General features: G+C 36.9%; 1 protein-coding gene across 2 annotated transcripts in view; it reads right to left on the reverse strand.

The window, feature by feature from the left end:
• The window catches only part of CNTNAP2 (contactin associated protein 2), a 2,064,798-nt gene that overhangs the window by 815,010 nt on the left and 1,236,083 nt on the right, over positions 1-13,705 (reverse strand). The gene's annotated exons all lie outside the window — the stretch shown is intronic.

Raw genomic sequence — 13,705 nt, forward strand, 5'->3', positions numbered from 1 at the left:
AACAGTAGAAATTAACAAACAGTTGAGAGATTCATTTGCACATCACAGATTTATTTTATTTTCCTTTTGCAAAAAAAACAAAGACACTAGCTAAATTTCCTCCTGGTGAGAGACATAACATTAGCCATCTTGTTTCCTGTACTATCCTTTATCAAGGCCAATAGTACCAAGACAGAAAGGGGTAATGCTGAGTTGTTTTTTTTTTTTTATAGCAATATGAGCTTCTGAAATAATGCCACAGCAATGAGAATATACTAGCCTCATAAGAAAAGATTTCTAAGTCTTCCTTACCTCTCCTCCCATGCCCCACTGGCTAATGAAACCCACCTTTATAAGGAGGCAGCAAGTATAGTATGGGGGAAAAAATGCAGGTTTTGTGTTCAAATCTTTGTCTTTTTATTTACTTAATAGCCAGTTATGATGATGTAATTTAACCTTTCTGATCCTCAATTTCTCATTTGAAAAATGGAGCAATTATACATACCTATCTGATAAGTATTGGGTTGGCCAAAAAGTTCATTTGGTTTTTCCTTAACATCTTATGGAAATGAACTTTCTGGACAACCCAATAGTATTGAGATTAGGAGGTAATGTTCATAAAGTAGATAATTAATAGGCAAGAAATAGAGGGCCAATAAACAGGAGCTATGGATATCTGAACCATTGCTTGCAGGGCACTGTTTTATAGTCTGCCTGTATCCTAGCAATAGTGAAGTTGGAATTTGTTCTGGAAAACTCCTGTTTCAACAGCACAAATTATTTTGTTCTTATGTATTAGCATTCACAAAAGATTTCTAGCTTTGAATAGGAAACTCTCTAAAGTAGAAAAATCCACTCAGATTAAAAAGGCAGAACCCATAATAGTGGGTCACAGGTTGCTTGATGGAGAGCCACACTTTGACCACCAATAATCATAAAGCCCTGGTAGCGTCTTGCTGCAAAATAGAATAGGACTGGACTCAGAGATAATATTCTCCATCCCCTGTTCTTGACTTACCATTAGCCATGCCTAAAACTACCATAGCAGGGCATAGCCCAGTTTGGCATGGAACTCTGTTTCTTATATAGGAATGCTGTTCCTCTACAACTCTTTGCAAACCTTTAGTCATGCAACAAACAATTATTGAGCACTGTGGGAAATAGAAGATGAATAAGAGTCTATTCACTGCCTTTCAAGAGCTTAAGCCTAGGAGAACAGGATTGTAAGAGAAGAAAACGAGAGGAAGAACATTATAAGGGGGGAAAATACAACATAAGAGAGCATAATGTTGGATTTTCAGGAGGTGGGATGGAAAATTCACTCTACATTAATAGGCAGTTCTATTCCATATGAATTTGGACTTGGTGTTATCAAGGCTACAAAAAGATGTTTCTTCTCCAAAGACTCTATAACCTATGTGGGGGGGCGGTGGGGGATAAGATTCATGCGAGATACAATACTAGGCAGAATCTGATCCGTCATCAGAGTGATATGAAACGTACAGAAATGCGGAGACCAGAGTAGTTATGGGTAGACTATAAACAAAGCGCTTAACCAAGCTTAGAGCATTTCTCTTGGGCCTTAAAAAGAGAAGGTGCATTTTTATAATTAAAATATTGAAAACTGTTCCCAGAAGAACAAGCAAGAAAGCAAGAAGGAAGAGTTAGAACCATGATCAGAGGGTGGGTGGCCCAGGGTTGTTCGGGTCTATTGCCAGAGCCATTTCCCTCTACAGGTGCCCAGGCATAGGCCTTAGCAGAAGGCATTTATATCCAAGAGTCCTGATTCTCCAGACCATGCGAGGAAGCAATGATACAGACATTCCAAAATTACATAAAGCTAAAAAACATCTTTGATACTTAATTTGGGATTTCAGTACTCATATGTCTTTGTGTGGTATATTTACCTTCTAAATTGTTGTTGGTTAACAGTAACTCAGCCTAATAGTGAAAGTAATTTACATCAGCTCATTATATCAATTAATTCAGGGGAAGTAGTACAGAGTGTACTGAGTCTCTAGGGAAAACCAGGTTGGAATCTAAATGTGCTCTAAATAATGCACAAATGAGAAAATCCACATCAAAATGATAAAAAGTATTGGTGTGCACTTAACACACACATAAGCATATAACAGTCAAGTGAGGTTAACTGAATATTTATAAAATTCACTATTAAGCATTTCTTTAAAAGTGATCTTTTATTTAAATAAAATGTTAATATTTTATTTTAAATGTTTGTTTCTTAATATTTATCTTTTTTAATTGACATTATCCCTATGTTGATTACTGGCATTTTAATTCCTAATGGTGAAAAATGTTTTATTTCTAAATCAAGTTGATTCAAATGTAATTTCAAACCATAATATTTTATCACTATATTAAAAAAAAATGTTAGAACCAGTTACCAAGCAAAACAAAATCTGAATTAACCTAGCTTCCCCCTTCCTAATTATTTATTTCTTCTCTTGTACTCCTATGGAACCATTTGTATATGTCCAATATACCATCATCACATTGTTTAGTAATTATTTGTTTGAGCATCTGTCTCTTCTAAACTGAGACTCTGCAGTGAGGGATTTTGATCTTTTGATTCTTAGCATGACAAGGCATATAGCCCACTCAGTAAATGCCTATTGACAGACTGAAGGAATGGATGAACACAACACAACGTTAGAAAGTTACACCAAGGAACTGAAGTAATTTCAGAGAAAATATCTTTTACTGTGAGAAATATAGATTATTCCTATGTACGATTTTAGTCTTAAATCCAGACTCTTGCTCTAGTGAACGAATTATTTTAGTAGGTCACAGGAAATGTATAATTTGTTTCATAGCATGTGCTAGCTTGAAAGTTTGATTCACACCAAAAATTAATCAAAATGACTTTGCTGCCACGACTTGAGAACTACTTGACCAGGATCAGGAACATACAGGGGAGAAGTTGGCAGGTGTCAATTTGTTGTGATCAAAGGGCTCCGGAAGAAGTGATGCATTCAATTTACTCTGTTCTGAGGTAGCCCTGGCATTAGAGACTCTTTCAGCTGGAATCATCCTTTCCGTGTGGCAATGCTTTTCAAAATGCTTTAGAACTGAAAAGCTATATTTTGGAAATTCAAATATATAACAATTACTTAATATAAAACCAGTATGAACGGAGTGGCTGTTTGGATGGACGCAACAACTCTATCCAGGGTTATGGATGACAGGTGCAGTTTTATTTTACCCAGAGTATCTCTTTTACTTCTATACTTGATTTTAATTGCAAAGCATTGAGAAAACTGGTATTCACAACTATAAGAAACTGAAAATTGTACCACATTTGTTTGTAGCAGCTCACTTTTTAGTCTATGGATACTAATTACTTAAACGGGGATGCTGGAAGAAATTTTATTTCAAATCTAAAAAATGTTAATCTGACAGCATAACTGAATGCACTGGTAGTCTTCAAAGCACTTTGAAGGTGCTGTATTTTTTTTCTCTACAGTATTTAAAAATTAAAATAGTTTTATTTATTTTTTAAAATTTATTTTATTGAAGTATAGTTGATTTACAAGGTTGTGTTAATTTCTGCTGTACAGCAAAGTGATTCAGTTATACATATACTGTATATACATTCTTTTTTACATTCTTTTTCTTTATGGTTTATCACAGGATACTGAATATAGTTCCCTGTGCTATACAGTAGGACCTTGTTGTTTATCCATTCTATATATAATAGTTTGCATCTGCTAACCCCAAACTCCCAATCCATCCCTCCCCCACCTCGCATCCCCCTTGGCAACCACAAGTCTGTTCTCTATGTCTGTGAGTCTGTTTTTGTTTCTTAGACATGTTGATTTGTGTCATATTTTAGATTCCACATGTAAGTGATATCATATAGTATTTGTCTTTCTCTTAGTATGATAATCTCTAGATCCATCCATGTTGCTGCAAATGGCATTATTTCATTCTTTTTTATGACTGGTAGTATTCCATTGTGTATGTATATATGTGTATATACGCATGTATGTGTGTATATATATATACATACACACACACGCACACACACACATATATATACCACATTTTCTTATCCAGTCATCTGTCAGTGGACACGTAGGTTACTTCCATGTCTTGGCTATTGTAAATAGTGCTGCTATGAGCATAGGGGTGCATGAATCTTTTTGAATTATAGTTTTGTCCAGATATATACCCAGAAGTGAGATTGCAGGATCATATGGTAACTCTATTTTTAGTTTTCTGAGAAACCTCCATACTGTTCTCCATAGTAGCTGCACCAATTTACATTCCAACCAACAGTGTAGGAGGGTTCCCTTTTCTCCACACCCTCTCCAGCATTTGTTACTTGTAGACTTTTTAATGATGGCCATTCTGACCGATGTGAGGTAGTACCTCATTGTAGTTTTGATTTGCATTTCTATAATAATTAGTGATATCAAGCATCTTTTCATGTGCCTGTTGGCCATCTGTATGTATTCTTTGGAGAAATGTCTAGTTAGGTCTTCTATTTAGGCCCATAAAATAGTTTTAAATAAAATTCAAATCAAATCTTTGTGTTACCCCTACAACTACATTTGGTTCTGGAGAATCCAATGTAAAATCCACAGTGCCAGCACCATGGCTTCAGAAATAGGCTCCCACAAAACCAAATCACAATTAACAGTGGAGTGTTTATCAGAAAAGCTAGCTGTTACTAAGATCCCAAGATACTGGTATGCAAAAGCAGTGTTTCTCAAAATTTTCTGTGCAGAGGAATCACTTGAAAATCTTGTTAAAACGAAGATTCTGATTCCTTAGGTCTGGGGTGGAGTCTGAGATGCTCCTTGGTGATACTCATGCAGCTGGTCAGAGAACCGTGGTTTTAATTACAAGTCTCTAGGGATTTCCAGTTCACTGCAGTAGGATCTCAAAAAATGAGCACACCAAGAGAAGAAACAGCCCAATAATGGAGGGCACAGAGGGGAGACAGCATGTGGAAAGGGAAAATTTGATCTATGCTGCCACTTCTCCTGAGACTATACTTTTTTCATAGGCTCTCCTACCAATTTTTAATATGATGGATTCAGAGTGACAACATAATAATCTACTAATCTCATTTAGTAGGTTTAATCATTTCAGAATCTGACTGTAGACCTCATGTAATTCATAGAAAGTGATCACTAACTATAAAGGCAGTTTCATTTCACCTTAAAATGAAACTCCCTGTTCTCAATCTGAGTCAGCTGAGGTTTCCCACCTTCTTAGTTCTTATACAGAGGCCAATACTAGGATACTTAATTTGCTTTTAAATTAGTACAAATTTTATACCTAGACATTACATTCGCCTTGTTCTAAACTTTAGAATGGAAAACTGCAGGTTACTTGTAGGATACTTTGTGAATGATTGGAATTTATAAATTACCATCTCAGCATAAACGAGCTCCTGAATTTATGATTTTTCCCCTTCATCTCGGCTCGCAGTTTTATTTTTGCTTATCAAGACAAGAAATTCAATTAGAAAGTTTGGTTTCTTAAATGCTATTTTTCATACTCTTGGCTCTCAGAGCTATTTCCACTATCAAGGCAGAGTTTTCTTCTGCATTACCTTCAATATCAATCTCAACAATAGTTTAGTACTTTTATTCTCACCCTAATTAGATTTTATTTGAAGGCATACTCTCTATGGAGTATATATTACTGCCTTATATTTCTTCTGTTCAAACTGAAATTATATAGAGAAGTAATCATAATTTAGCAACTAATTTAGAATTTCATCACTACATAAGTTAGTTTCATAGTTGTATAACCAGAAAAAACGAATGTTTAGGTATCACCTCACTCTGGTTAGAATGGGCATCATCAGAAAATCTACAAACAACAAATGTTGGAGAAGGTGTGGAGAAAAGGGAACTCTTGCACTCTTGGTGGGAATGTAAATTGATACAGCCACTATGGAGAAGAGTATGGACGTTCCTTAAAAAACTAAAAGTAGAATTGCCATATGACCCAGCAATCCCACTATTGGGCATATACCCAGAGAAAACCATCATGCAAAAAGACCCATACACCCCAATGTTCATTGCAGCACTATTTACAATAGCCAGGTCATGGAAGCAACCTAAATGTCCATCGACAACCTAAATGTCCATCCACAAGCAACCTAAATGTCCATCGACAGACATTCGTCTGTCATTTATCGAATGGATAAAGAAGATGTGGTACATATATACAATGGAATATTACTCAGCCACAAAAAGGAACGAAATTGGGTCATTTGTAGAGACATGGATGGACCTAGAGACTGTCATACAGAGTGAAGTAAGTCAGAAAGAGAAAAACAAATATCGTATATTAACGCATATATGTGGAATCTAGAAAAATGGTACAGATGAACCAGTTTGCAGGGCAGAAATAGAGACACAGACGTAGAGAACAAATGTATGGACATCAAGAGGGGAAAGCGAGGGGTGGGGTGGTGGTGGTGGGATGAATTGGGAGGTTGGGATTGACATGTATACACTGATGTATATAAAACTGATGACTAATAAGAACCTGCTGTATAAAAAAAAATTAAATTAAATTAAAAAAAGAAAAACTAATGTTATATTGATGGTGCTCCTTCAACAAGCATTTATTTATGGAAATATTTAAATGCAGATATATTTACAATACCTCCTATATTATGCCCAAAATTTCCATTAAAAATCATCAAGTATCTTTGGTCCATATCTATCTAAGAATTGTACATTTTTACACTAATCATATATATCATTAATTTTAGCCTTACAATATAAACATCTTAAAAATAATTTCTATTATAATAAATGTGAATTTATTTTGTTATAATTTTACAACATATTCCTCCAAATTTTATGAATATAACATCTCTTAAGAGATCATAGGCTCATAAGAGGAGAGAGAGGTGCAAGATCATTAGTTCTTTTACCTTTTTCCAGGTACAACTGTATTTAATCTAAATAAATAACAGTAAGCTCTTTATAATCAGAACCTGCTCCAGTTACTGTAAAACAAACTATGGAGAAACAAAGAATAAAGCATGTTTTGTCCTTAAGAAATTGTATTCATTTTTTAACATGTAATTAGCAAGTTAGATCTCTCTATGCTTAATATTAAAAACATTGGTACAGGGCTTCCCTGGTGGCGCAGTGGTTGGGAATCTGCCTGCCAATGCAGGGGAAACGGGTTCAAGCCCTGGTCTGGGAAGATCCCACATGCCGCGGAGCAACTAGGCCCGTGAGCCACAACTACTGAGCCTGCGCGTCTGGAGCCTGTGCTCCACAACAAGAGAGGCCGCGATAGTGAGGGGCCCACGCACCGCGATGAAGAGTGGCCCCCACTTGCCACAACTAGAGAAAGTCCTCGCACAGAAATGAAGACCCAACACAGCCAAAAATAAAATTAAAAAAAAATAATTAAAAAAAAAAAAACCATCGGTACAGGATTAAGGTAATACACCACTGTTGTATGAGTATACTGAGGTTTTATGGAAAAGTTCATCTTTGAAAAGAAATATAGACTTAGCTTAGCCTGGAAGGTGGAGAAGCACCTTTCCACATGGGGAGAAAGCAGGGCCTGTACCAGTATGAGTTAGTGTAAAATGTGATTATGAAATAATGGACTGTCAAATTTGGCTAGAGAAGAAAGTGTGCATTCAGGAGTGAGGATTATAGCAGAAAGTTTTGGATGTCTGACCAACAGCCTTTCCCCCTTTCTTCCTTCCTATCATAACCCTGATATTTTCAGGTATCTTCTCTCTTTCACGTGGCTGTGTGCTTTTGGAAGAGAGACTATCCTGGTCTCCAGGGGACAAAAAGTAAAGAACCAGTTTTCTCAATGAAGTCATTTAACCTGTTGTATGTTGTTCCCCCAAATCTATGATCTGCTTCTTCTATAGCAATAGAATTTATGTCTTGACAAAGAGCTAAAGATACCATTTTCCACACTCTTTTTAATTTAGGGGGCAGGTACTTTTTTTGTCCTCTTCATCTCCTTCCTGTGAAGAACCTATAATGGTGAGACCTGGAACAGACATCTCAGAACACAAGAGGATGGCACAGGAAAATTATTAGGAGACTGGGTTCCAGATAACATACCAGCCCTGGGCCACCTACCCAAATGTTTTTATGAAAAAGAAATAGATTTATGTTATTTTGGTCTTTGTTGCAATAGCAAATACAACCTAACTAATACAGACCTTCAGTTAATCTACCCTGAGGTTGCCCTACATCTATTCTTCTTTTGATGGTTACTGTTGTTTAAGTCATTATGTGTTGTCTTACACTACTTGCAACTGAAAACAGCCAAACCAACAGATAGTAAATTTATTTATTTATTTTTTTTAGATTAGTAATTCTTCTACTTAGTGCAACCCTCTCGGCTTTCTTTTTTTTTTTTTAATTTATTTAATTTATTTATTTATTTATTTTTGGCTGTGTTGGGTCTTCGTTTCTGTGCGAGGGCTTTCTCCAGTTGCAGCGAGCGGGGGCCACTCTTCATCACGGTGCGCGGGCCTCTCACTGTCGCGGCCTCTCTTGTCGCGGAGCACAGGCTCCAGACGCGCAGGCTCAGCAGTTGTGGCTCACGGGCCCAGTTGCTCCGTGGCATGTGGGATCTTCCCAGACCAGGGCTCGAACCCGTGTCCCCTGCATTGGCAGGCAGATTCTCAACCACTGCACCACCAGGGAAGCCCCCAGATAGTAAATTTATGAACCTAGGTTGAGTTCAGGTCATAAAGTGTGCTGTTTATTAAGTTAGGGATTTTCCTGGAGAATATAACCTTGTTTATTCATTCAACGTGTATTTACTGAGTGCTTATTATGTATAATAATCTGTGCTGTTTAATTAAGCTTTCTTATCAAGACGTTTAATTGCAAGAACCAATATTTACAGGATATTGTGTGAGGAGGTGCAGTCCATCCACTCCCCAAGAGATTCCGAACTTTATCCACAGAAAAATAAAGCCAGACCATCAGAGAAATGCATGGTGGAATGGTATGATTTTGACCCCTAATAGGATGACTTTCACTAACTCTGGGATTTAGAACATTTTTTTCCTAGCAATGAGAGACACTGGAGACTCTTAAAAAATAAACTTACTTGATAAGTAGACATTTTAAGACATTAAACTAGTAAGAATATGCAGGATAGACGGGAGAGGAAAAACGAAAGGCAAAAAGATCAACTGAACAGCTGTTTTAATGCCCCAAGTAAAATATCACAAAATTCTGAAGTAGAATGAGACTGTGAAGAAACAAAAGGATTAAAGAGACTATACTATTAGCTGATTACTTGGAAGTAGATCAGTTAAAAATGCCTGATATTCTGCATTTGGGAAACAGTGACAGTGACATTTTCAGTTTGAGGCAATAACTTTTCTTATATAACTAAAGGTAGGTAAATTTCAAACTCTACCAAAACTTTTAAGACAGTAATTTTTAAATTTAAACTCATAATTTAAAAAATAAAAGTTTCCCAAATGAGCTAAATTTAGAACGGCTGTAAACTGTACTCCTCCAAAAAATGTCATTAAGTTTTATCTCAGTTTCATCTCCTTTAGTGGGGGAAAAGATAATGGCAAGGACAACAAAAAGGAGATATAAGAAACACTGTGTCCGAAAAGTAAATTCTCTGCAGAGTAGGAACTCATACACTGAGCTATATGTTTTAAGTATCAAGTTTGAATTACATGTTTCTTATCCATAAATTCTTACCCATGGATTGTTTCTTTCAGTGTTAGGTCTTCGTTCACTAATTGCAGAGGCAGACTGAGAGAAGTTTAGGGCTAGGCATAACCTAGGAGAGAAAGTGGCTATGCAGGGAAATGTAGGTAAGAGGGAGGAAGATGCAAGAGAGAAAGCGGGAGAGAGGAAGATATTCAAGGTGCCTAAATCTTGCTGGGAGAATGTCAGCATAAAGATTTCTAACGAGAAATTATAAAGTCACTAAAATTCTAAAACTTATGTGGAAAATATACACAAGAGACAGGAACACTCTGAAATTGGTGCATAACAGAGTAAGATGATTCCTAGTGAATAATAAAACACTTAATAGGTCTATAATAAGTAGAAATTAATATTGGTGCATTAAGAGAAAGACAGACCAATAGAATAAAAATGAGAATCCAGAAATAAATACAACGGCGTATATAAATTAAATATATTAACAGTAGCATGTTAAATCAGTGGGCAAAATGGATTACTTAATAAATGGTTAAGACAACCAGCTACTCATTTAAGAATAAAGTCCCCTACTTCTTGACACCAGAATAAATTCCACACAGATGAAGCTTTTAAACATGAAAAGGCAATTAAAAAAAAAGTATGAAGGAGTTCATTTTGTAATCGGTAAGTATAAGAGGTATTTCTAATGAAGACACAAAACCCAGAAACTATAAAGTGAAGATTAATAGATTTAACTACATAAAATTTTTAAAAGATATCTTGCACGGTCAAACATAACCAAGTTCAAAGACTAGTAACACACTGGGAAAACTTTTTAATATGTCAGACAAAGAGCCAATTTCTTTATGATATAAAGAATCCTTATGAATCAATAGGAAATAATTCAGGTAAAACATGAGCAAAAGGCATGCATGAATGGGGCTGTTCACACACACAAAAAATACACATGACTTTTAAACATATAGAAAAGTGTTCAATGTCATTCAAAATCAAAGAAGTATAAGTTAAATTTCAGTGAGATTCATTGATATCTCTCTGATACTTAAGAAAAGGCCTTTTTAAGTTCTCCTGATCAGAGTGTAAACTGCTTGCAGGGTTACTTGGCAAAGTCTATTAATTTCAAATTTTGACCCAGCTAATTTATTTCTAAGAATTTATCCCACAGGTATACTAGTACACTTTCACATAGTCATATTTAAAATGTCTACTGCAGCATTATTTATATCAGCTAAAAACAGGAAAAAAAGATATTCGTGGGTTAGGAACTCACTAATAAATTAAGGCAATAATATAATGAAACCCCTGGAAGCTGTTAAAAGGACAAGGCAGATCTATGTGTACTGACAAGATGCAATCTCTAAGATATAGTGTGGGCGTGAGAAAGCAAGATGTATAGACCAGTGTTTATAATATGCCTCCTTTGTTTTAAATGCTGATTGCTGTAGTTGTCATGTGAATAGTGATTATGATGATGTATGAAGGTCAGAAATCTTCCATTTGCAGTCAGTCAGAGAAAGACAAATAGTGCATGGTTTCATGCAGATGTGGAATCTAAAAACACTGAACTCACAGACCTAGAGAGTAGATTGGTGGTTGCCAGGGGCAGGGGTTGGGGGTTGCAGTTAACAGGTGAATGTGGTCAAAGGGTACAAATTTCCAGTTATGAGATGACTAAGCTCTGGGGATCTAATGTACAATATGGTGACTATAGTTAACAATACTCTACTGTATACTTGAAAGATGCTAAGAGTGTAGATCTTACAAGTTCTCTCCACACCAAAAAAAAAGCATGTGAGGTGAGGGATGTGTTAATTTACTTCACTGTAGTAATTATTTCACAGTATATACGTATATCAAGTCAACATGATGTACACCTAAACTCACACAGTGTTAAATACCAGTTATGTCTCAATGCAGCTTGGTGGGGGGGTGGAAGGACTGTTTGTCACTCCAAGAATCACTCTCAATCTTTCTGCACCCTGCTCTCAGCTCCACGAAGCAGATACACTGAGAAATCCTAACCCTCTGACTTCACACTGGGTTTAACCAATGGGAGTCCATGGCAGGAGTCTGGAGGAAGGGTGAAGCCTTAGGTCAGAGTATTCATTTTCCTGGTTCTCTCCTTGTGACATTGCGTCAGTCTGGCCGTGTCCTTTGACTGAAGGTCACGTCTCCTCTCAAGTCTGCCCTGTGTTACACTCTAGACGTCTGCGTTCTCTCACCTCGCTCTCCCCTCCTCCCTTTGAGCTGAAGAGTGGGGCCAGCTCTGCTGCTAGTGCTGGGCTGTTCCTACATGATCCTGTGCAGTCCCCTACGTGCCTTGTAATTAACCATTTGTAAATAAGCTTTCTTCAAATTATCTTACAGTGGTCAGTTCTTTCTTCTTGGCACTCTGATACAAGTAAAAATGGAGGAAAAAATATATATGTACATACACACATACACCTAAAGAAGACATAAATATTCTTGTATGTGAACAGAATATTTCCAAAATAAATACTTTAGATCCTATAGCAGTGGTTTCCTTGAGTAGGACCTGAGATGAAGGGAAAGCTTATATTTCACTATATGCCCTTTTGTATTACTAAACAAAAGTTAAACCATAGGTGCTTATTATTTTCTCTATTAAGACAAATTCCTCAAATTGAAAAAAAATAAGGAACCGGTTTGGACCATCCACATAGTGACACAGCTAGAGCAGGAGAACTTCCCAGGTTTCTGCCACCATGTGAAAGGACCACATCTGTATACATGTGCTCCGCATCCTGTCTCCTCGAGCTTTTTCAAGGACATAACTCACTGAGTCACTATTTTCTCCAGAATTATCAACTTTTTCCTCTCCTGAATCATTCCCCTCAATACACAGCCATTCATTTCACCTAAAACAAATCTACAAAACTCTCCTTTTGACTCCATATCCCCCTGCAGTCCTTGACTGGATTTATTTATTCATCTGATTTTTTTTTATCCATTTATCTGATCCCTTTAACAGCCAAACTTCTTCAATATTTTTTTAAGCAAGTTCTTTCCACTTCAATCAGCTCCAATATAAAATCCACTCTCATCTGTCCACAGAACTCCTTTTGTCAAGGTATGCACAATCCAGTTCCCAGCCTATGGATGTACTTGAACTCACAATATTGGTCTGAGCTGAGCCCCATTTCGTGGCCCCACCTAAACTGCCCTGACTCTTAGATGTTGGGGTTCTTTGCAAGGCTCATCACTTGGTTCTGTCTAGAATGCCTCCAAGCTTGAATCTCGAGTTGAGAGTTCAGAGCAGCGTATCTAACTGGCTCCTTGACATACCCACTTGGGTGTATCAGAGGCATCACAACGTTAGTGTGACCAGACATATATTTTGATTTTACTCCTAACTTTCTTACCCCCACTGTTCAATCTCATCCTGTCACCTTCTATCCTGTCACTCACATCAGAAAACTGGAAGGTGTTCTTCTTTCTACCACTTCTTCATCAATCATTAACAAAGCTTCATGAATTAAACTTCGGAAACTCGCCTCAAATCTGTCCACTTTTCTGTGTCTCTAGCACCCCAATTCAAGCCACCATCACCTTTTTACCTGAACTACTTGTTTCCTTACTCCTCTACCCTTCTCCATTCTTGCCTTGCTTGAATTCACCATCAACAAAATGCCAAAGTGATCTTTAACATCATGTCACCCTACTGCTTAAAACCCTTTGATGGAGTCTCACTTCACTTTTGAAAAACTTGAGCTTCTGCACAGTCTGCTCTCCTGCTTCTCTGCTGCCACCTCATCTCATGCTCTCCTTCCTCTCCCATGTTCTAGTGACATCTGCCCTTCTGTTTCTCCAATGGGCTCTTTCCTTAGTGCCTCTACACACACACTGCCTTTTTTCTAATGCAGCTTTTCATCAATTTTACACACAAAAAATTTCTTGTTTCCTTTAGTTCTCACCTTAAATGTAATTTTTCAAAGTGGTCTCTTCTGACTTTCCAGTCTGAAGTGGTCACACCCTCATCTTCACCACCATTTTTTCTTTTGCTTTCTTTTTCATCTATCACAGTT

This window comes from Balaenoptera musculus, chromosome 9 (genome assembly GCF_009873245.2).
Source record: "Balaenoptera musculus isolate JJ_BM4_2016_0621 chromosome 9, mBalMus1.pri.v3, whole genome shotgun sequence".
NCBI classification, from domain to species: domain Eukaryota; kingdom Metazoa; phylum Chordata; class Mammalia; order Artiodactyla; family Balaenopteridae; genus Balaenoptera; species Balaenoptera musculus.